Raw genomic sequence first — 25107 nt, forward strand, 5'->3', positions numbered from 1 at the left:
CCCTGCCTCTGATTCCCCGCCTCTGATTCACCATCTCTGATTCACAACCTTTGATTCGCCACCTCTGATTCCCCATATCTGATTCCCCGCCTCTGTTTCCCCGCCTCTGATTCCCCACCTCTGATTCCCCATATCTCATTCCCCGCCTCTGATTCCCCACCTCTGATTCCCCATATCTGATTCCCCTCCTCTGATAACCCAACTCAGATTCCCCGCCTTTGATTCCCCAGCTCTGATACCCCGCCTCTGCTTCCCTGCCACTTATTCCCCACCTCTGATTCCCCATATCTGATTCCCCGCCTCTGTTTCCCCGCCTCTGATTCCCCTCCTCTGTTTCCCCATATCTAATTCCCTGCCTCTGATTCCCCAAATCTGATTCCCCGCCTCTGATTCCCCAGCTCTGATTCCACGCCTCTGATTCCCCGCATCTGATTCCCAGTCTCTGATTCCACACTTCTGATTCCCTGCCTCTGATTCCCAACCTCTGATTCCCCATATCTGATTCCCCGCCTCTGTTTCCCTGCCTCTGATTCCCCGCCTCTGATTCCCAATATCTCATTCCCCGCCTCTGATTCCCCATCTCTGATTCCCAGACTTTGATTCCCCACCTCTGATTCCCGGCCTCTTATTCCCCGCTTCTGATTCTGATTCTCTGCCTCTGACTCCCCATCTCTGATTCGGCACATCTGATACCCTGCCTCTGATTCCCCACCTCTGATTCCCCATATCTGATTCCCCATCTCTGATTCCCGGACTCTGATTCCCCACCTCTGATTCCCGGCCTCTTATTCCCCGCTTCTGATTCTGATTCTCTGCCTCTGATTCCCCATCTCTGATTCCGCACATCTGATTCTCTGCCTCTAATTCCCCACCTCTGATTCCCCATATCTGATTCCCCGCCTCTGATTCCCCGCCTCTGATTCCCAGCCTCTGATTCACCATCTCTGATTCCGCACATCTGATTCCCTGCCTCTGATTCCCCGCCTCTGATTCCCCGCCTCTGATTCCCTTCCTCTGATTCGCAACCTCTGATTCCCCACCTGTGATTCCCCATATCTGATTCCCCGCCTCTGTTTCCCCGCCTCTGATTCCCCGCCTCTGTTTCCCCATATCTGATTCCCCGCCTCTCATTCCCCAACTCTGATTCCCCGCCTCTGATTCCCCGTGTTTGATTCACTGCCTCTGATTCCCCGCCTCTGATTCACCATCTCTGATTCAGCGCCTTTGATTCGCCACCTCTGATTCCCCATATCTGATTCCCCGCATCTGCTTCCCCGCCTCTGATTCCCCGCCTCTGATTCCCCATATCTCATTCCCCGCCTCTGATTCCCCATCTCTGATTCCCGGACTCTGAATCCCCATCTCTGATTCCGCACATCTGATTCCCTGCCTCTGATTCCCCGCCTCTGATTCCCCGCCTCTGATTACCTGCCTCTGATTCCCAACCACTGATTCCCCACCTCTGATTCCCCATATCTGATTCCCCGCCTGTGTTTCCCGCCTCGTATTCCCCGCCTCTGTTTCCCCATATCTGATTCCCCACCTCTTATTCCCCATATCTGATTCCCCGCCTCTGTTTCCCCGCCTCTGATTCCCCGCCTCTGTTTCCCCATATCTGATTCCTTGCCTCTGTTCCCCGCCTCTGTTTCCCCATATCTGATTCCCCGCCTCTGATTCCCCAACTCTGATTCCCCGCCTCTGATTCCCCAGCTATGATTTCCCGTCTCTCATTCCCCGTGTTTGATTCCCAACCTCTGATTCCCCACCTCTGATTCCCCATATCTGATTCCCCACCTCTGTTTCCCCGCCTCTGATTCCCCACCTCTGTTTCCCCATATCTGATTCCCCGCCTCTGATTCCCCAACTCTGATTCCCCGCCTCTGATTCCCCGCCTCTGATTCCCCATCTCTGATTCAACGCCTTTGAGTCGCCATCTCTGATTCCCCATATCTGATTTCCCACCTCTGTTTCCCCGCCTCTGATTCCCCACCTCTGTTTCCCCATATCTGATTCCCCGCCTCTGATTCCCGGCCTCTTATTCCCCGCTTCTGATTCTGATTCTCTGCCTCTGATTCCCCATCTCTGATTCCGCACATCTGATTCCCTTCCTCTGATTCCCCACCTCTGATTCCCCATATCTGATTCCCCGCCTCTGTTTCCCCGCCTCTGATGCCCCGCCTGTTTCCCCATATCTGATTCCCCTCCTCTGATAACCCAACTCAGATTCCCCGCCTTTGATTCCCCAGCTCTGATACCCCGCCTCTGCTTCCCTGCCACTTATTCCCCACCTCTGATTCCCCATATCTGATTCCCTGCCTCTGTTTCCCCGCCTCTGATTCCCCTCCTCTGTTTCCCCATATCTAATTCCCTGCCTCTGATTCCCCAAATCTGATTCCCCGCCTCTGATTCCCCAGCACTGATTCCCCGCCTCTGATTCCCCGCATCTGATTCCCAGTCTCTGATTCCACACTTCTGATTCCCTGCCTCTGATTCCCAACCTCTGATTCCCCATATCTGATTCCCCGCCTCTGTTTCCCTGCCTCTGATTCCCCGCCTCTGATTCCCAATATCTCATTCCCCGCCTCTGATTCCCCATCTCTGATTCCCGGACTCTGATTCCCCACCTCTGATTCCCGGCCTCTTATTCCCCGCTTCTGATTCTGATTCTCTGCCTCTGACTCCCCATCTCTGATTCCGCACATCTGATACCCTGCCTCTGATTCCCCACCTCTGATTCCCCATATCTAATTCCCCGCCTCTGATTCCTGGCCTCTGATTCCCTGCCTCTGATTCCCCGCCTCTGATTCCCTGCCTCTGATTCCCCATCTCTGATTCCGCACATCTGATTCCCTGCCTCTGATTCCCCGCCTCTGATTCCCCGCCTCTGATTCATTGCCTCTGATTCGTAACATCTGATTCCCCACCTCTGATTCCCCATATCTGATTCCCCGCCTCTGTTTCCCCGCCTCTGATTCCCCGCCTCTGATTCCCCAACTCTGATTCCCCGCCTCTGATTCCCCATCTCTGATTCTGCGCCTTTGATTCGCCACCTCTGATTCCCCATATCTGATTCACCGCATCTGTTTCCCCGCCTCTGAATCCTCGCCTCTGATTCCCCATATCTCATTCCCCGCCTCTGATTCCCCATCTCTGATTCTGATTCCCCATCTCTGATTCCGCACATCTGATTCCCTGCCTCTGATTCCCCGCCTCTGATTCCCCGCCTCTGATTCACTGCCTCTGATTCCCAACCACAGATTCCCCGCCTCTGTTTTCCGCCTCTGATTCCACGCCTCTGTTTCCCCATATCTGATTCCCCACCTCTGATTCCTCATATCTGATTCCCCGCCTCTGTTTCCCCGCCTCTGATTCCCCGCCTCTGTTTCCCCATATCTGATTCCACGCCTCTGATTCCCCAACTCTGATTCCCCGCCTCTGATTCCCCAGCTCTGATTCCCCGCCTCTGATTCCCCGTGTTTGATTCCCTGCCTCTGATTCCCCGCCTCTGATTCACCATCTCTGATTCACAACCTTTGATTCGCCACCTCTGATTCCCCATATCTGATTCCCCGCCTCTGTTTCCCCGCCTCTGATTCCCCACCTCTGATTCCCCATATCTCATTCCCCGCCTCTGATTCCCCATCTCTGATTCCCGGACTCTGATTCCCCACCTCTGATTCCTGGCCTCTTGTTCCCGGCATCTGATTCCCGGCCTCTGATTCCCAGCCTCTGATTCCCCGCTTCTGATTCTGATTCCATGCCTCTGATTCCCCATCTCTGATTCCGCACATCTGATTCCCTGCCTCTGATTCCCCACATCTGATTCCCCATATCTGATTCCCCGCCTCTGTTTCCCCACCTCTGATGCCCCGCCTCTGTTTCCCCATATCTGATTCCCCGCCTCTGATACCCCAACTCAGATTCCCCACCTCTTATTCCCCAGCTCTGATATCCGGCCTCTGCTTCCCTGCAACTTATTCCCCACCTCTGATTCCCCATATCTGATTCCCCGCCTCTGTTTCCCCGCCTCTGATTCCCCTCTTCTGTTTCCCCATATCTAATTCCCGGCCTCTGATTCCCCAACTCTGATTCCCCTCCTCTGATTCCCCAGCTCTGATTCCCCGCCTCTGATTCCCCGCATCTGATTCCCTGCCTCTGATTCCCCACCTCTGATTCCCTGCCTCTGATTCCCAACCTCTGATTCCCCATATCTGATTCCCCGCCTCTGTTTCCCTGCCTCTGTTTCCCCGCCTCTGATTCCCAATATCTCATTCCCCGCCCCTGATTCCCCATCTCTGATTCCCGGACTCTGATTCCCCACCTCTGATTCCCGGCCTCTTATTCCCCGCTTCTGATTCTGATTCTCTGCCTCTGATTCCCCATCTCTGATTCCGCACATCTGATTCTCTGCCTCTAATTCCCCACCTCTGATTCCCCATATCTGATTCCCCGCCTCTGATTCCCCGCCTCTGATTCCCAGCCTCTGATTCACCATCTCTGATTCCGCACATCTGATTCCCTGCCTCTGATTCCCCGCCTCTGATTCCCCGCCTCTGATTCCCTTCCTCTGATTCGAAACCTCTGATTCCCCACCTGTGATTCCCCATATCTGATTCCCCGCCTCTGTTTCCCCGCCTCTGATTCCCCGCCTCTGTTTCCCCATATCTGATTCCCCGCCTCTCATTCCCCAACTCTGATTCCCCGCCTCTGATTCCCCGTGTTTGATTCACTGCCTCTGATTCCCCGCCTCTGATTCCCCATCTCTGATTCAGCGCCTTTGATTCGCCACCTCTGATTCCCCATATCTGATTCCCCGCATCTGCTTCCCCGCCTCTGATTCCCCGCCTCTGATTCCCCATATCTCATTCCCCGCCTCTGATTCCCCATCTCTGATTCCCGGACTCTGAATCCCCATCTCTGATTCCGCACATCTGATTCCCTGCCTCTGATTCCCCGCCTCTGATTCCCCGCCTCTGATTACCTGCCTCTGATTCCCAACCACTGATTCCCCACCTCTGATTCCCCATATCTGATTCCCTGCCTCTGATTCCCAACCACTGATTCCCCACCTCTGATTCCCCATATCTGATTCCCCGCCTGTGTTTCCCGCCTCGTATTCCCCGCCTGTGTTTCCCCATATCTGATTCCCCACCTCTGATTCCCCATATCTGATTCCCCGCCTCTGTTTCCCCGCCTCTGATTCCCCGCCTCTGTTTCCCCATATCTGATTCCCCGCCTCTGTTCCCCGCCTCTGTTTCCCCATATCTGATTCCCCGCCTCTGATTCCCCAACTCTGATTCCCCGCCTCTGATTCCCCAGCTATGATTTCCCGTCTCTCATTCCCCGTGTTTGATTCCCAACCTCTGATTCCCCACCTCTGATTCCCCATATCTGATTCCCCACCTCTGTTTCCCCGCCTCTGATTCCCCACCTCTGTTTCCCCATATCTGATTCCCCGCCTCTGATTCCCCAACTCTGATTCCCCGCCTCTGATTCCCCGCCTCTGATTCCCCATCTCTGATTCAACGCCTTTGAGTCGCCATCTCTGATTCCCCATATCTGATTTCCCACCTCTGTTTCCCCGCCTCTGATTCCCCACCTCTGTTTCCCCATATCTGATTCCCCGCCTCTGATTCCCGGCCTCTTATTCCCCGCTTCTGATTCTGATTCTCTGCCTCTGATTCCCCATCTCTGATTCCGCACATCTGATTCCCTTCCTCTGATTCCCCACCTCTGATTTCCCATATCTGATTCCCTGCCTGTGATTCCCCATCTCTGATACCGCACATCTGATTCCGTGCCTCTTATTCCCCACCTCTGATTCCCGGCCTCTGATTTCCGGCCTCTGATTCCCGGCCTCTCATTCCCGGCCTCTCATTCCCGGCCTCTGATTCCCGGCCTCTGATTCCCCGCCTCTGATTCCCCGCCTCTGATTCCCTGCCTCTGATTCCCCTTCTCTGATTCTGCACATCTGATTCCCTGCCTCTGATTCCCCGCCTCTGATTCCCCGCCTCTGATTCCAAGCCTCTGACTCCCAACCTCTGATTCCCCACCTCTGATTCCCCATATCTGATTCCCCGCCTCTGTTTCCCCGCCTCTGATTCCCCGCCTCTGTTTCCCCATATCTGATTCCACACCTCTGATTCCCCAACTCTGATTCCCCGCCTCTGATTCCCCAGCTCTGATTCCCCGCCTCTGATTCCCCGTGTTTGTTTCCCTGCCTCTGATTCCCCGCCTCTGATTCCCCATCTCTGATTCACAACCTTTGATTCGCCACCTCTGATTCCCCATATCTGATTCCCCGCCTCTGTTTCCCCGCCTCTGATTCCCCGCCTCTGATTCCCCATATCTCATTCCCCGCCTCTGATTCCCCATTTCTGATTCCCGGACTCAGATTCCCCACCTCTGATTCCCGGCCTCTTATTCCCGGCATCTGATTCCCGGCCTCTGATTCCCGGCCTCTGATTCTCCGCTTCTGATACTGATTCCATGCCTCTGATACCCCATCTCTGATTCCGCACATCTGATTCCCTGCCTCTGATTCCCCACCTCTGATTCCCCATATCTGATTCCCCGCCTCTGTTTCCCCGCCTCTGATGCCCCGCCTGTTTCCCCATATCTGATTCCCCTCCTCTGATAACCCAACTCAGATTCCCCGCCTTTGATTCCCCAGCTCTGATACCCCGCCTCTGCTTCCCTGCCACTTATTCCCCACCTCTGATTCCCCATATCTGATTCCCCGCCTCTGTTTCCCCGCCTCTGATTCCCCTCCTCTGTTTCCCCATATCTAATTCCCTGCCTCTGATTCCCCAAATCTGATTCCCCGCCTCTGATTCCCCAGCTCTGATTCCCCGCCTCTGATTCCCCGCATCTGATTCCCAGTCTCTGATTCCACACTTCTGATTCCCTACCTCTGATTCCCAACCTCTTATTCCCCATATCTGATTCCCCGCCTCTGTTTCCCTGCCTCTGATTCCCCGCCTCTGATTCCCAATATCTCATTCCCCGCCTCTGATTCCCCATCTCTGATTCCCGGACTCTGATTCCCCACCTCTGATTCCCGGCCTCTTATTCCCCGCTTCTGATTCTGATTCTCTGCCTCTGACTCCCCATCTCTGATTCCGCACATCTGATACCCTGCCTCTGATTCCCCACCTCTGATTCCCCATATCTAATTCCCCGCCTCTGATTCCTGGCCTCTGATTCCCTGCCTCTGATTCCCCGCCTCTGATTCCCTGCCTCTGATTCCCCATCTCTGATTCCGCACATCTGATTCCCTGCCTCTGATTCCCCGCCTCTGATTCCCCGCCTCTGATTCATTGCCTCTGATTCGTAACATCTGATTCCCCACCTCTGATTCCCCATATCTGATTCCCCGCCTCTGTTTCCCCGCCTCTGATTCCCCGCCTCTGATTCCCCAACTCTGATTCCCCGCCTCTGATTCCCCATCTCTGATTCTGCGCCTTTGATTCGCCACCTCTGATTCCCCATATCTGATTCACCGCATCTGTTTCCCCGCCTCTGATTCCCCGCCTCTGATTCCCCATATCTCATTCCCCGCCTCTGATTCCCCATCTCTGATTCTGATTCCCCATCTCTGATTCCGCACATCTGATTCCCTGCCTCTGATTCCCCGCCTCTGATTCCCCGCCTCTGATTACCTGCCTCTGATTCCCAACCACTGATTCCCCACCTCTGATTCCCCATATCTGATTCACTGCCTCTGATTCCCAACCACTGATTCCCCGCCTCTGTTTTCCGCCTCTGATTCCCCGCCTCTGTTTCCCCATATCTGATTCCCCACCTCTGATTCCCCATATCTGATTCCCCGCCTCTGTTTCCCCGCCTCTGATTCCCCGCCTCTGTTTCCCCATATCTGATTCCACGCCTCTGATTCCCCAACTCTGATTCCCCGCCTCTGATTCCCCAGCTCTGATTCCCCGCCTCTGATTCCCCGTGTTTGAATCCCTGCCTCTGATTCCCCGCCTCTGATTCACCATCTCTGATTCACAACCTTTGATTCGCCACCTCTGATTCCCCATATCTGATTCCCCGCCTCTGTTTCCCCGCCTCTGATTCCCCACCTCTGATTCCCCATATCTCATTCCCCGCCTCTGATTCGCCACCTCTGATTCCCCATATCTGATTCCCCTCCTCTGATAACCCAACTCAGATTCCCCGCCTTTGATTCCCCAGCTCTGATACCCCGCCTCTGCTTCCCTGCCACTTATTCCCCACCTCTGATTCCCCATATCTGATTCCCCGCCTCTGTTTCCCCGCCTCTGATTCCCCTCCTCTGTTTCCCCATATCTAATTCCCTGCCTCTGATTCCCCAAATCTGATTCCCCGCCTCTGATTCCCCAGCTCTGATTCCCCGCCTCTGATTCCCCGCATCTGATTCCCAGTCTCTGATTCCACACTTCTGATTCCCTGCCTCTGATTCCCAACCTCTGATTCCCCATATCTGATTCCCCGCCTCTGTTTCCCTGCCTCTGATTCCCCGCCTCTGATTCCCAATATCTCATTCCCCGCCTCTGATTCCCCATCTCTGATTCCCGGACTTTGATTCCCCACCTCTGATTCCCGGCCTCTTATTCCCCGCTTCTGATTCTGATTCTCTGCCTCTGACTCCCCATCTCTGATTCGGCACATCTGATACCCTGCCTCTGATTCCCCACCTCTGATTCCCCATATCTGATTCCCCGCCTCTGATTCCTGGCCTCTGATTCCCTGCCTCTGATTCCCCGCCTCTGATTCCCTGCCTCTGATTCCCCATCTCTGATTCCGCACATCTGATTCCCGGCCTCTGATTCCCGGCCTCTGATTCCCCGCTTCTATTTCTGATTCCATGCCTCTGATACCCCATCTCTGATTCCGCACATCTGATTCCCTGCCTCTGATTCCCCACCTCTGATTCCCCATATCTGATTCCCCGCCTCTGTTTCCCCGCCTCTGATGCCCCGCCTGTTTCCCCATATATGATTCCCCGCCTCTGATACCCAACTCAGATTCCCCGCCTCTGATTCCCCAGCTCTGATACCCCGCCTCTGCTTCCCTGCCACTTATTCCCCACCTCTGATTCCCCATATCTGATTCCCTGCCCCTGTTTCCCCGCCTCTGATTCCCCTCCTCTGTTTCCCCATATCTAATTCCCTGCCTCTGATTCCCCAACTCTGATTCCCCGCCTCTGATTCCCCAGCTCTGATTCCCCGCCTCTGATTCCCCGCATCTGATTCCCAGCCTCTGATTCTCCACTTCTGATTCCCTGCCTCTGATTCCCAACCTGTAATTCCCCATATCTGATTCCCTGCCTCTGTTTCCCTGCCTCTGATTCCCCGCCTCTGATTCCCAATATCTCATTCCCCGCCTCTGATTCCCCATCTCTGATTCCCGGACTCTGATTCCCCAAATCTGATTCCCGGCCTCTTATTCCCCGCTTCTGATTCTGATTCTCTGCCTCTGACTCCCCATCTCTGATTCCGCACATCTGATACCCTGCCTCTGATTCCCCACCTCTGATTCCCCATATCTGATTCCCCTCCTCTGATTCCCGGCCTCTGATTCCCTGCCTCTGATTCCCCGCCTCTGATTCCCTGCCTCTGATTCCCCATCTCTGATTCCGCACATCTGATTCCCTGCCTCTGATTCCCCGCCTCTGATTCCCCGCCTCTGATTCCCTGCCTCTGATTCACAACATCTGATTCCCCACCTCAGATTCCCCATATCTGATTCCCCACCTCTGTTTCCCCGCCTCTGATTCCCCGCCTCTGTTTCCCCATATCTGATTCCCCGCCTCTGATTCCCCAACTCTGATTCCCCACCTCTGATTCCCCGTGTTTGATTCCCTGCCTCTGATTCCCCGCCTCTGATTCCCCATCTCTGATTCAGTGCCTTTGATTCGCCACCTCTGATTCCCCATATCTGATTCACCGCATCTGTTTCCCCGCCTCTGATTCCCCGCCTCTGATTCCCCATATCTCATTCCCCGCCTCTGATTCCCCATCTCTGATTCCCGGACTCTGATTCCCCATCTCTGATTCCGCACATCTGATTCCCTGCCTCTGATTCCCCGCCTCTGATTCCCCGCCTCTGATTACCTGCCTCTGATTCCCAACCACTGATTCCCCACCTCTGATTCCCCATATCTGATTCCCTGCCTCTGATTCCCAACCACTGATTCCCCACCTCTGATTCCCCATATCTGATGCCCCGCCTCTATTTTCCGCCTCTGATTCCCCGCCTCTGTTTCCCCATATCTGATACCCCGCCTCTGATTCCCCGCCTCTGTTTCCCCATATCTGATTCCCCGCCTCTGGTTCCCCAACTCTGATTCCCCACCTCTGATTCCCCAGCTATGATTCCCCGTCTCTCATTCCCCGTGTTTGATTCCCAACCTCTGATTCCCCACCTCTGATTCCCCATATCTGATTCCCCACCTCTGTTTCCCCGCCTCTGATTCCCCACCTCTGTTTCCCCATATTTGATTCCCCGCCTCTGATTCCCCAACTCTGATTCCCCGCCTCTGATTCCCCGCCTCTGATTCCCCATCTCTGATTCAACGCCTTTGAGTCGCCATCTCTGATTCCCCATATCTGATTTCCCACCTCTGTTTCCCCGCCTCTGATTCCCCACCTCTGTTTCCCCATATCTGATTCCCCGCCTCTGATTCCCGGCCTCTTATTCCCCGCTTCTGATTCTGATTCTCTGCCTCTGATTCCCCATCTCTGATTCCGCACATCTGATTCCCTTCCTCTGATTCCCCACCTCTGATTTCCCATATCTGATTCCCTGCCTGTGATTCCCCATCTCTGATACCGCACATCTGATTCCGTGCCTCTTATTCCCCACCTCTGATTCCCGGCCTCTGATTTCCGGCCTCTGATTCCCGGCCTCTCATTCCCGGCCTCTCATTCCCGGCCTCTGATTCCCGGCCTCTGATTCCCCGCCTCTGATTCCCCGCCTCTGATTCCCTGCCTCTGATTCCCCTTCTCTGATTCTGCACATCTGATTCCCTGCCTCTGATTCCCCGCCTCTGATTCCCCGCCTCTGATTCCAAGCCTCTGACTCCCAACCTCTGATTCCCCACCTCTGATTCCCCATATCTGATTCCCCGCCTCTGTTTCCCCGCCTCTGATTCCCCGCCTCTGTTTCCCCATATCTGATTCCACGCCTCTGATTCCCCAACTCTGATTACCCGCCTCTGATTCCCCAGCTCTGATTCCCCGCCTCTTATTCCCCGTGTTTGTTTCCCTGCCTCTGATTCCCCGCCTCTGATTCCCCATCTCTGATTCACAACCTTTGATTCGCCACCTCTGATTCCCCATATCTGATTCCCCGCCTCTGTTTCCCCGCCTCTGATTCCCCGCCTCTGATTCCCCATATCTCATTCCCCGCCTCTGATTCCCCATTTCTGATTCCCGGACTCAGATTCCCCACCTCTGATTCCCGGCCTCTTATTCCCGGCATCTGATTCCCGGCCTCTGATTCCCGGCCTCTGATTCTCCGCTTCTGATTCTGATTCCATGCCTCTGATACCCCATCTCTGATTCCGCACATCTGATTCCCTGCCTCTGATTCCCCACCTCTGATTCCCCATATCTGATTCCCCGCCTCTGTTTCCCCGCCTCTGATGCCCCGCCTGTTTCCCCATATCTGATTCCCCTCCTCTGATAACCCAACTCAGATTCCCCGCCTTTGATTCCCCAGCTCTGATACCCCGCCTCTGCTTCCCTGCCACTTATTCCCCACCTCTGATTACCCATATCTGATTCCCCGCCTCTGTTTCCCCGCCTCTGATTCCCCGCCTCTGTTTCCCCATATCTGATTCCCCGCCTCTCATTCCCCAACTCTGATTCCCCGCCTCTGATTCCCCGTGTTTGATTCACTGCCTCTGATTCCCCGCATCTGATTCCCAGTCTCTGATTCCACACTTCTGATTCCCTGCCTCTGATTCCCAACCTCTGATTCCCCATATCTGATTCCCCGCCTCTGTTTCCCTGCCTCTGATTCCCCGCCTCTGATTCCCAATATCTCATTCCCCGCCTCTGATTCCCCATCTCTGATTCCCGGACTCTGATTCCCCACCTCTGATTCCCGGCCTCTTATTGCCCGCTTCTGATTCTGATTCTCTGCCTCTGACTCCCCATCTCTGATTCCGCACATCTGATACCCTGCCTCTGATTCCCCACCTCTGATTCCCCATATCTAATTCCCCGCCTCTGATTCCTGGCCTCTGATTCCCTGCCTCTGATTCCCCGCCTCTGATTCCCTGCCTCTGATTCCCCATCTCTGATTCCGCACATCTGATTCCCTGCCTCTGATTCCCCGCCTCTGATTCCCCGCCTCTGATTCATTGCCTCTGATTCGTAACATCTGATTCCCCACCTCTGATTCCCCATATCTGATTCCCCGCCTCTGTTTCCCCGCCTCTGATTCCCCGCCTCTGATTCCCCAACTCTGATTCCCCGCCTCTGATTCCCCATCTCTGATTCTGCGCCTTTGATTCGCCACCTCTGATTCCCCATATCTGATTCACCGCATCTGTTTCCCCGCCTCTGATTCCCCGCCTCTGATTCCCCATATCTCATTCCCCGCCTCTGATTCCCCATCTCTGATTCTGATTCCCCATCTCTGATTCCGCACATCTGATTCCGTGCCTCTGATTCCCCGCCTCTGTTTCCCCATATCTGATTCCCCGCCTCTCATTCCCCAACTCTGATTCCCCGCCTCTGATTCCCCGTGTTTGATTCACTGCCTCTGATTCCCCGCATCTGATTCCCAGTCTCTGATTCCACACTTCTGATTCCCTGCCTCTGATTCCCAACCTCTGATTCCCCATATCTGATTCCCCGCCTCTGTTTCCCTGCCTCTGATTCCCCGCCTCTGATTCCCAATATCTCATTCCCCGCCTCTGATTCCCCATCTCTGATTCCCGGACTCTGATTCCCCACCTCTGATTCCCGGCCTCTTATTGCCCGCTTCTGATTCTGATTCTCTGCCTCTGACTCCCCATCTCTGATTCCGCACATCTGATACCCTGCCTCTGATTCCCCACCTCTGATTCCCCATATCTAATTCCCCGCCTCTGATTCCTGGCCTCTGATTCCCTGCCTCTGATTCCCCGCCTCTGATTCCCTGCCTCTGATTCCCCATCTCTGATTCCGCACATCTGATTCCCTGCCTCTGATTCCCCGCCTCTGATTCCCCGCCTCTGATTCATTGCCTCTGATTCGTAACATCTGATTCCCCACCTCTGATTCCCCATATCTGATTCCCCGCCTCTGTTTCCCCGCCTCTGATTCCCCGCCTCTGATTCCCCAACTCTGATTCCCCGCCTCTGATTCCCCATCTCTGATTCTGCGCCTTTGATTCGCCACCTCTGATTCCCCATATCTGATTCACCGCATCTGTTTCCCCGCCTCTGATTCCCCGCCTCTGATTCCCCATATCTCATTCCCCGCCTCTGATTCCCCATCTCTGATTCTGATTCCCCATCTCTGATTCCGCACATCTGATTCCGTGCCTCTGATTCCCCGCCTCTGATTCCCCGCCTCTGATTACCTGCCTCTGATTCCCAACCACTGATTCCCCACCTCTGATTCCCCATATCTGATTCACTGCCTCTGATTCCCAACCACTGATTCCCCGCCTCTGTTTTCCGCCTCTGATTCCCCGCCTCTGTTTCCCCATATCTGATTCCCCACCTCTGATTCCCCATATCTGATTCCCCGCCTCTGTTTCCCCGCCTCTGATTCCCCGCCTCTGTTTCCCCATATCTGATTCCACGCCTCTGATTCCCCAACTCTGATTCCCCGCCTCTGATTCCCCAGCTCTGATTCCCCGCCTCTGATTCCCCGTGTTTGATTCCCTGCCTCTGATTCCCCGCCTCTGATTCACCATCTCTGATTCACAACCTTTGATTCGCCACCTCTGATTCCCCATATCTGATTCCCCGCCTCTGTTTCCCCGCCTCTGATTCCCCACCTCTGATTCCCCATATCTCATTCCCCGCCTCTGATTCCCAATCTCTGATTCCCGGACTCTGATTCCCCACCTCTGATTCCTGGCCTCTTGTTCCCGGCATCTGATTCCCGGCCTCTGATTCCCAGCCTCTGATTCCCCGCTTCTGATTCTGATTCCATGCCTCTGATTCCCCATCTCTGATTCCGCACATCTGATTCCCTGCCTCTGATTCCCCACATCTGATTCCCCATATCTGATTCCCCGCCTCTGTTTCCCCACCTCTGATGCCCCGCCTCTGTTTCCCCATATCTGATTCCCCGCCTCTGATACCCCAACTCAGATTCCCCACCTCTTATTCCCCAGCTCTGATATCCGGCCTCTGCTTCCCTGCAACTTATTCCCCACCTCTGATTCCCCATATCTGATTCCCCGCCTCTGTTTCCCCGCCTCTGATTCCCCTCTTCTGTTTCCCCATATCTAATTCCCGGCCTCTGATTCCCCAACTCTGATTCCCCTCCTCTGATTCCCCAGCTCTGATTCCCCGCCTCTGATTCCCCGCATCTGATTCCCTGCCTCTGATTCCCCACCTCTGATTCCCTGCCTCTGATTCCCAACCTCTGATTCCCCATATCTGATTCCCCGCCTCTGTTTCCCTGCCTCTGTTTCCACGCCTCTGATTCCCAATATCTCATTCCCCGCCCCTGATTCCCCATCTCTGATTCCCGGACTCTGATTCCCCACCTCTGATTCCCGGCCTCTTATTCCCCGCTTCTGATTCTGATTCTCTGCCTCTGATTCCCCATCTCTGATTCCGCACATCTGATTCCCTGCCTCTAATTCCCCACCTCTGATTCCCCATATCTGATTCCCCGCCTCTGATTCCCCGCCTCTGATTCCCCGCCTCTGATTCACCATCTCTGATTCCGCACATCTGATTCCCTGCCTCTGATTCCCCGCCTCTGATTCCCCGCCTCTGATTCCCTTCCTCTGATTCGCAACCTCTGATTCCCCACCTGTGATTCCCCATATCTGATTCCCCGCCTCTGTTTCCCCGCCTCTGATTCCCCGCCTCTGTTTCCCCATATCTGATTCCCCGCCTCTCATTCCCCAACTCTGATTCCCCGCCTCTGATTCCCCGTGTTTGATTCACTGCCTCTGATTCCCCGCCTCTGATTCCCCATCTCTGATTCAGCGCCTTTGATTCGCCACCTCTGATTCCCCATATCTGATTCCCCGCATCTGCTTCCCCGCCTCTGATTCCCCGCCTCTGATTCCCCATATCTCATTCCCCGCCTCTGATTCCCCATCTCTGATTCCCGGACTCTGAATCCCCATCTCTGATTCCGCACATCTGATTCCCTGCCTCTGATTCCCCGCCTCTGATTCCCCGCCTCTGATTACCTGCCTCTGATTCCCAACCACTGATTCCCCACCTCTGATTCCCCATATCTGATTCCCTGCCTCTGATTCCCAACCTCTGATTCCCCACCTCTGATTCCCCATATCTGATTCCCCGCCTGTGTTTCCCGCCTCGTATTCCCCGCCTCTGTTTCCCCATATCTGATTCCCCACCTCTGATTCCCCATATCTGATTCCCCGCCTCTGTTTCCCCGCCTCTGATTCCCCGCCTCTGTTTCCCCATATCTGATTCCCCGCCTCTGTTCCCCGCCTCTGTTTCCCCATATCTGATTCCCCGCCTCTGATTCCCCAACTCTGATTCCCCACCTCTGATTCCCCAGCTATGATTTCCCGTCTCTCATTCCCCGTGTTTGATTCCCAACCTCTGATTCCCCACCTCTGATTCCCCATATCTGATTCCCCACCTCTGTTTCCCCGCCTCTGATTCCCCACCTCTGTTTCCCCATATCTGATTCCCCGCCTCTGATTCCCCAACTCTGATTCCCCGCCTCTGATTCCCCGCCTCTGATTCCCCATCTCTGATTCAATGCCTTTGAGTCGCCATCTCTGATTCCCCATATCTGATTTCCCACCTCTGTTTCCCCGCCTCTGATTCCCCACCTCTGTTTCCCCATATCTGATTCCCCGCCTCTGATTCCCGGCCTCTTATTCCCCGCTTCTGATTCTGATTCTCTGCCTCTGATTCCCCATCTCTGATTCCGCACATCTGATTCCCTTCCTCTGATTCCCCACCTCTGATTTCCCATATCTGATTCCCTGCCTGTGATTCCCCATCTCTGATACCGCACATCTGATTCCGTGCCTCTTATTCCCCACCTCTGATTCCCGGCCTCTGATTTCCGGCCTCTGATTCCCGGCCTCTCATTCCCGGCCTCTCATTCCCGGCCTCTGATTCCCGGCCTCTGATTCCCCGCCTCTGATTCCCCGCCTCTGATTCCCTGCCTCTGATTCCCCTTCTCTGATTCTGCACATCTGATTCCCTGCCTCTGATTCCCCGCCTCTGATTCCCCGCCTCTGATTCCAAGCCTCTGACTCCCAACCTCTGATTCCCCACCTCTGATTCCCCATATCTGATTCCCCGCCTCTGTTTCCCCGCCTCTGATTCCCCGCCTCTGTTTCCCCATATCTGATTCCACGCCTCTGATTCCCCAACTCTGATTCCCCGCCTCTGATTCCCCAGCTCTGATTCCCCGCATCTGATTCCCCGTGTTTGTTTCCCTGCCTCTGATTCCCCGCCTCTGATTCCCCATCTCTGATTCACAACCTTTGATTCGCCACCTCTGATTCCCCATATCTGATTCCCCGCCTCTGTTTCCCCGCCTCTGATTCCCCGCCTCTGATTCCCCATATCTCATTCCCCGCCTCTGATTCCCCATTTCTGATTCCCGGACTCAGATTCCCCACCTCTGATTCCCGGCCTCTTATTCCCGGCATCTGATTCCCGGCCTCTGATTCCCGGCCTCTGATTCTCTGCTTCTGATTCTGATTCCATGCCTCTGATACCCCATCTCTGATTCCGCACATCTGATTCCCTGCCTCTGATTCCCCACCTCTGATTCCCCATATCTGATTCCCCGCCTCTGTTTCCCCGCCTCTGATGCCCCGCCTGTTTCCCCATATCTGATTCCCCTCCTCTGATAACCCAACTCAGATTCCCCGCCTTTGATTCCCCAGCTCTGATACCCCGCCTCTGCTTCCCTGCCACTTATTCCCCACCTCTGATTCCCCATATCTGATTCCCCGCCTCTGTTTCCCCGCCTCTGATTCCCCTCCTCTGTTTCCCCATATCTAATTCCCTGCCTCTGATTCCCCAAATCTGATTCCCCGCCTCTGATTCCCCAGCACTGATTCCCCGCCTCTGATTCCCCGCATCTGATTCCCAGTCTCTGATTCCACACTTCTGATTCCCTGCCTCTGATTCCCAACCTCTGATTCCCCATATCTGATTCCCCGCCTCTGTTTCCCTGCCTCTGATTCCCCGCCTCTGATTCCCAATATCTCATTCCCCGCCTCTGATTCCCCATCTCTGATTCCCGGACTCTGATTCCCCACCTCTGATTCCCGGCCTCTTATTCCCCGCTTCTGATTCTGATTCTCTGCCTCTGACTCCCCATCTCTGATTCCGCACATCTGATACCCTGCCTCTGATTCCCCACCTCTGATTCCCCATATCTAATTCCCCGCCTCTGATTCCTGGCCTCTGATTCCCTGCCTCTGATTCCCCGCCTCTGATTCCCTGCCTCTGATTCCCCATCTCTGATTCCGCACATCTGATTCCCTGCCTCTGATTCCCCGCCTCTGATTCCCCGCCTCTGATTCATTGCCTCTGATTCGTAACATCTGATTCCCCACCTCTGATTCCCCATATCTGATTCCCCGCCTCTGTTTCCCCGCCTCTGATTCCCCGCCTCTGATTCCCCAACTCTGATTCCCCGCCTCTGATTCCCCATCTCTGATTCTGCGCCTTTGATTCGCCACCTCTGATTCCCCATATCTGATTCACCGCATCTGTTTCCCCGCCTCTGAATCCCCGCCTCTGATTCCCCATATCTCATTCCCCGCCTCTGATTCCCCATCTCTGATTCTGATTCCCCATCTCTGATTCCGCACATCTGATTCCCTGCCTCTGATTCCCCGCCTCTGATTCCCCGCCTCTGATTACCTGCCTCTAATTCCCAACCACTGATTCCCCACCTCTGATTCCCCATATCTGATTCACTGCCTCTGATTCCCAACCACTGATTCCCCGCCTCTGTTTTCCGCCTCTGATTCCCCGCCTCTGTTTCCCCATATCTGATTCCCCACCTCTGATTCCTCATATCTGATTCCCCGCCTCTGTTTCCCCGCCTCTGATTCCCCGCCTCTGTTTCCCCATATCTGATTCCACGCCTCTGATTCCCCAACTCTGATTCCCCGCCTCTGATTCCCCAGCTCTGATTCCCCGCCTCTGATTCCCCGTGTTTGATTCCCTGCCTCTGATTCCCCGCCTCTGATTCACCATCTCTGATTCACAACCTTTGATTCGCCACCTCTGATTCCCCATATCTGATTCCCCGCCTCTGTTTCCCCGCCTCTGATTCCCCACCTCTGATTCCCCATATCTCATTCCCCGCCTCTGATTCCCCATCTCTGATTCCCGGACTCTGATTCCCCACCTCTGATTCCTGGCCTCTTGTTCCCGGCATCTGATTCCCGGCCTCTGATTCCCAGCCTCTGATTCCCCGCTTCTGATTCTGATTCCATGCCTCTGATTCCCCATCTCTGATTCCGCACATCTGATTCCCTGCCTCTGATTCCCCACATCTGATTCCCCATATCTGATTCCCCGCCTCTGTTTCCCCACCTCTGATGCCCCGCCTCTGTTTCCCCATATCTGATTCCCCGCCTCTGATACCCCAACTCAGATTCCCCACCTCTTATTCCCCAGCTCTGATATCCGGCCTCTGCTTCCCTGCAACTTATTCCCCACCTCTGATTCCCCATATCTGATTCCCCGCCTCTGTTTCCCCGCCTCTGATTCCCCTCTTCTGTTTCCCCATATCTAATTCCCGGCCTCTGATTCCCCAACTCTGATTCCCCTCCTCTGATTCCCCAGCTCTGATTCCCCGCCTCTGATTCCCCGCATCTGATTCCCTGCCTCTGATTCCCCACCTCTGATTCCCTGCCTCTGATTCCCAACCTCTGATTCCCCATATCTGATTCCCCGCCTCTGTTTCCCTGCCTCTGTTTCCCCGCCTCTGATTCCCAATATCTCATTCCCCGCCCCTGATTCCCCATCTCTGATTCCCGGACTCTGATTCCCCACCTCTGATTCCCGGCCTCTTATTCCCCGCTTCTGATTCTGATTCTCTGCCTCTGATTCCCCATCTCTGATTCCGCACATCTGATTCTCTGCCTCTAATTCCCCACCTCTGATTCCCCATATCTGATTCCCCGCCTCTGATTCCCCGCCTCTGATTCCCAGCCTCTGATTCACCATCTCTGATTCCGCACATCTGATTCCCTGCCTCTGATTCCCCGCCTCTGATTCCCCGCCTCTGATTCCCTTCCTCTGATTCGCAACCTCTGATTCCCCACCTGTGATTCCCCATATCTGATTCCCCGCCTCTGTTTCCCCGCCTCTGATTCCCCGCCTCTGTTTCCCCATATCTGATTCCCCGCCTCTCATTCCCCAACTCTGATTCCCCGCCTCTGATTCCCCGTGTTTGATTCACTGCCTCTGATTCCCCGCCTCTGATTCCCCATCTCTGATTCAGCGCCTTTGATTCGCCACCTCTGATTCCCCATATCTGATTCCCCGCATCTGCTTCCCCGCCTCTGATTCCCCGCCTCTGATTCCCCATATCTCATTCCCCGCCTCTGATTCCCCATCTCTGATTCCCGGACTCTGAATCCCCATCTCTGATTCCGCACATCTGATTCCCTGCCTCTGATTCCCCGCCTCTGATTCCCCGCCTCTGATTACCTGCCTCTGATTCCCAACCACTGATTCCCCACCTCTGATTCCCCATATCTGATTCCCTGCCTCTGATTCCCAACCACTGATTCCCCACCTCTGATTCCCCATATCTGATTCCCCGCCTGTGTTTCCCGCCTCGTATTCCCCGCCTCTGTTTCCCCATATCTGATTCCCCACCTCTGATTCCCCATATCTGATTCCCCGCCTCTGTTTCCCCGCCTCTGATTCCCCGCCTCTGTTTCCCCATATCTGATTCCCCGCCTCTGTTCCCCGCCTCTGTTTCCCCATATCTGATTCCCCGCCTCTGATTCCCCAACTCTGATTCCCCGCCTCTGATTCCCCAGCTATGATTTCCCGTCTCTCATTCCCCGTGTTTGATTCCCAACCTCTGATTCCCCACCTCTGATTCCCCATATCTGATTCCCCACCTCTGTTTCCCCGCCTCTGATTCCCCACCTCTGTTTCCCCATATCTGATTCCCCGCCTCTGATTCCCCAACTCTGATTCCCCGCCTCTGATTCCCCGCCTCTGATTCCCCATCTCTGATTCAACGCCTTTGAGTCGCCATCTCTGATTCCCCATATCTGATTTCCCACCTCTGTTTCCCCGCCTCTGATTCCCCACCTCTGTTTCCCCATATCTGATTCCCCGCCTCTGATTCCCGGCCTCTTATTCCCCGCTTCTGATTCTGATTCTCTGCCTCTGATTCCCCATCTCTGATTCCGCACATCTGATTCCCTTCCTCTGATTCCCCACCTCTGATTTCCCATATCTGATTCCCTGCCTGTGATTCCCCATCTCTGATACCGCACATCTGATTCCGTGCCTCTTATTCCCCACCTCTGATTCCCGGCCTCTGATTTCCGGCCTCTGATTCCCGGCCTCTCATTCCCGGCCTCTCATTCCCGGCCTCTGATTCCCGGCCTCTGATTCCCCGCCTCTGATTCCCCGCCTCTGATTCCCTGCCTCTGATTCCCCTTCTCTGATTCTGCACATCTGATTCCCTGCCACTGATTCCCCGCCTCTGATTCCCCGCCTCTGATTCCAAGCCTCTGACTCCCAACCTCTGATTCCCCACCTCTGATTCCCCATATCTGATTCCCCGCCTCTGTTTCCCCGCCTCTGATTCCCCGCCTCTGTTTCCCCATATCTGATTCCACGCCTCTGATTCCCCAACTCAGATTCCCCGCCTCTGATTCCCCAGCTCTGATTCCCCGCCTCTGATTCCCCGTGTTTGTTTCCCTGCCTCTGATTCCCCGCCTCTGATTCCCCATCTCTGATTCACAACCTTTGATTCGCCACCTCTGATTCCCCATATCTGATTCCCCGCCTCTGTTTCCCCGCCTCTGATTCCCCGCCTCTGATTCCCCATATCTCATTCCCCGCCTCTGATTCCCCATTTCTGATTCCCGGACTCAGATTCCCCACCTCTGATTCCCGGCCTCTTATTCCCGGCATCTGATTCCCGGCCTCTGATTCCCGGCCTCTGATTCTCCGCTTCTGATACTGATTCCATGCCTCTGATACCCCATCTCTGATTCCGCACATCTGATTCCCTGCCTCTGATTCCCCACCTCTGATTCCCCATATCTGATTCCCCGCCTCTGTTTCCCCGCCTCTGATGCCCCGCCTGTTTCCCCATATCTGATTCCCCTCCTCTGATAACCCAACTCAGATTCCCCGCCTTTGATTCCCCAGCTCTGATACCCCGCCTCTGCTTCCCTGCCACTTATTCCCCACCTCTGATTCCCCATATCTGATTCCCCGCCTCTGTTTCCCCGCCTCTGATTCCCCTCCTCTGTTTCCCCATATCTAATTCCCTGCCTCTGATTCCCCAAATCTGATTCCCCGCCTCTGATTCCCCAGCTCTGATTCCCCGCCTCTGATTCCCCGCATCTGATTCCCAGTCTCTGATTCCACACTTCTGATTCCCTGCCTCTGATTCCCAACCTCTGATTCCCCATATCTGATTCCCCGCCTCTGTTTCCCTGCCTCTGATTCCCCGCCTCTGATTCCCAATATCTCATTCCCCGCCTCTGATTCCCCATCTCTGATTCCCGGACTCTGATTCCCCACCTCTGATTCCCGGCCTCTTATTCCCCGCTTCTGATTCTGATTCTCTGCCTCTGACTCCCCATCTCTGATTCCGCACATCTGATACCCTGCCTCTGATTCCCCACCTCTGATTCCCCATATCTAATTCCCCGCCTCTGATTCCTGGCCTCTGATTCCCTGCCTCTGATTCCCCGCCTCTGATTCCCTGCCTCTGATTCCCCATCTCTGATTCCGCACATCTGATTCCCTGCCTCTGATTCCCCGCCTCTGATTCCCCGCCTCTGATTCATTGCCTCTGATTCGTAACATCTGATTCCCCACCTCTGATTCCCCATATCTGATTCCCCGCCTCTGTTTCCCCGCCTCTGATTCCCCGCCTCTGATTCCCCAACTCTGATTCCCCGCCTCTGATTCCCCATCTCTGATTCTGATTCCCCATCTCTGATTCCGCACATCTGATTCCCTGCCTCTGATTCCCCGCCTCTGATTCCCCGCCTCTGATTACCTGCCTCTGATTCCCAACCACTGATTCCCCACCTCTGATTCCCCATATCTGATTCACTGCCTCTGATTCCCAACCACTGATTCCCCGCCTCTGTTTTCCGCCTCTGATTCCCCGCCTCTGTTTCCCCATATCTGATTCCCCACCTCTGATTCCCCATATCTGATTCCCCGCCTCTGTTTCCCCGCCTCTGATTCCCCGCCTCTGTTTCCCCATATCTGATTCCACGCCTCTGATTCCCCAACTCTGATTCCCCGCCTCTGATTCCCCAGCTCTGATTCCCCGCCTCTGATTCCCCGTGTTTGAATCCCTGCCTCTGATTCCCCGCCTCTGATTCACCATCTCTGATTCACAACCTTTGATTCGCCACCTCTGATTCCCCATATCTGATTCCCCGCCTCTGTTTCCCCGCCTCTGATTCCCCACCTCTGATTCCCCATATCTCATTCCCCGCCTCTGATTCCCCATCTCTGATTCCCGGACTCTGATTCCCCACCTCTGATTCCTGGCCTCTTGTTCCCGGCATCTGATTCCCGGCCTCTGATTCCCAGCCTCTGATTCCCCGCTTCTGATTCTGATTCCATGCCTCTGATTCCCCATCTCTGATTCCGCACATCTGATTCCCTGCCTCTGATTCCCCACATCTGATTCCCCATATCTGATTCCCGGCCTCTGTTTCCCCACCGCTGATGCCCCGCCTCTGTTTCCCCATATCTGATTCCCCGCCTCTGATACCCCAACTCAGATTCCCCACCTCTTATTCCCGAGCTCTGATATCCGGCCTCTGCTTCCCTGCAACTTATTCCCCACCTCTGATTCCCCATATCTGATTCCCCGCCTCTGTTTCCCCGCCTCTGATTCCCCTCTTCTGTTTCCCCATATCTAATTCCCGGCCTCTGATTCCCCAACTCTGATTCCCCTCCTCTGATTCCCCAGCTCTGATTCCCCGCCTCTGATTCCCCGCATCTGATTCCCTGCCTCTGATTCCCCACCTCTGATTCCCTGCCTCTGATTCCCAACCTCTGATTCCCCATATCTGATTCCCCGCCTCTGTTTCCCCACCTCTGATGCCCCGCCTCTGTTTCCCCATATCTGATTCCCCGCCTCTGATACCCCAACTCAGATTCCCCACCTCTTATTCCCCAGCTCTGATATCCGGCCTCTGCTTCCCTGCAACTTATTCCCCACCTCTGATTCCCCATATCTGATTCCCCGCCTCTGTTTCCCCTCCTCTGATTCCCCTCTTCTGTTTCCCCATATCTAATTCCCGGCCTCTGATTCCCCAACTCTGATTCCCCTCCTCTGATTCCCCAGCTCTGATTCCCCGCCTCTGATTCCCCGCATCTGATTCCCTGCCTCTGATTCCCCACCTCTGATTCCCTGCCTCTGATTCCCAACCTCTGATTCCCCATATCTGATTCCCCGCCTCTGTTTCCCTGCCTCTGTTTCCCCGCCTCTGATTCCCAATATCTCATTCCCCGCCCCTGATTCCCCATCTCTGATTACCGGACTCTGATTCCCCACCTCTGATTCCTGGCCTCTTATTCCCCGCTTCTGATTCTGATTCTCTGCCTCTGATTCCCCATCTCTGATTCCGCACATCTGATTCTCTGCCTCTAATTCCCCACCTCTGATTCCCCATATCTGATTCCCCGCCTCTGATTCCCCGCCTCTGATTCCCAGCCTCTGATTCACCATCTCTGATTCCGCACATCTGATTCCCTGCCTCTGATTCCCCGCCTCTGATTCCCCGCCTCTGATTCCCTTCCTCTGATTCGCAACCTCTGATTCCCCACCTGTGATTCCCCATATCTGATTCCCCACCTCTGTTTCCCCGCCTCTGATTCCCCGCCTCTGTTTCCCCATATCTGATTCCCCGCTTCTCATTCCCCAACTCTGATTCCCCGCCTCTGATTCCCCGTGTTTGATTCACTGCCTCTGATTCCCCGCCTCTGATTCCCCATCTCTGATTCAGCGCCTTTGATTCGCCACCTCTGATTCCCCATATCTGATTCCCCGCATCTGCTTCCCCGCCTCTGATTCCCCGCCTCTGATTCCCCATATCTCATTCCCCGCCTCTGATTCCCCATCTCTGATTCCCGGACTCTGAATCCCCATCTCTGATTCCGCACATCTGATTCCCTGCCTCTGATTCCCCGCCTCTGATTCCCCGCCTCTGATTACCTGCCTCTGATTCCCAACCACTGATTCCCCACCTCTGATTCCCCATATCTGATTCCCTGCCTCTGATTCCCAACCACTGATTCCCCACCTCTGATTCCCCATATCTGATTCCCCGCCTGTGTTTCCCGCCTCGTATTCCCCGCCTCTGTTTCCCCATATCTGATTCCCCACCTCTGATTCCCCATATCTGATTCCCCGCCTCTGTTTCCCCGCCTCTGATTCCCCGCCTCTGTTTCCCCATATCTGATTCCCCGCCTCTGTTCCCCGCCTCTGTTTCCCCATATCTGATTCCCCGCCTCTGATTCCCCAACTCTGATTCCCCGCCTCTGATTCCCCAGCTATGATTTCCCGTCTCTCATTCCCCGTGTTTGATTCCCAACCTCTGATTCCCCACCTCTGATTCCCCATATCTGATTCCCCACCTCTGTTTCCCCGCCTCTGATTCCCCACCTCTGTTTCCCCATATCTGATTCCCCGCCTCTGATTCCCCAACTCTGATTCCCCGCCTCTGATTCCCCGCCTCTGA

Source organism: Narcine bancroftii, chromosome 1 (assembly GCF_036971445.1).
Source record: "Narcine bancroftii isolate sNarBan1 chromosome 1, sNarBan1.hap1, whole genome shotgun sequence".
Taxonomy (NCBI): Eukaryota; Metazoa; Chordata; class Chondrichthyes; order Torpediniformes; family Narcinidae; genus Narcine; species Narcine bancroftii.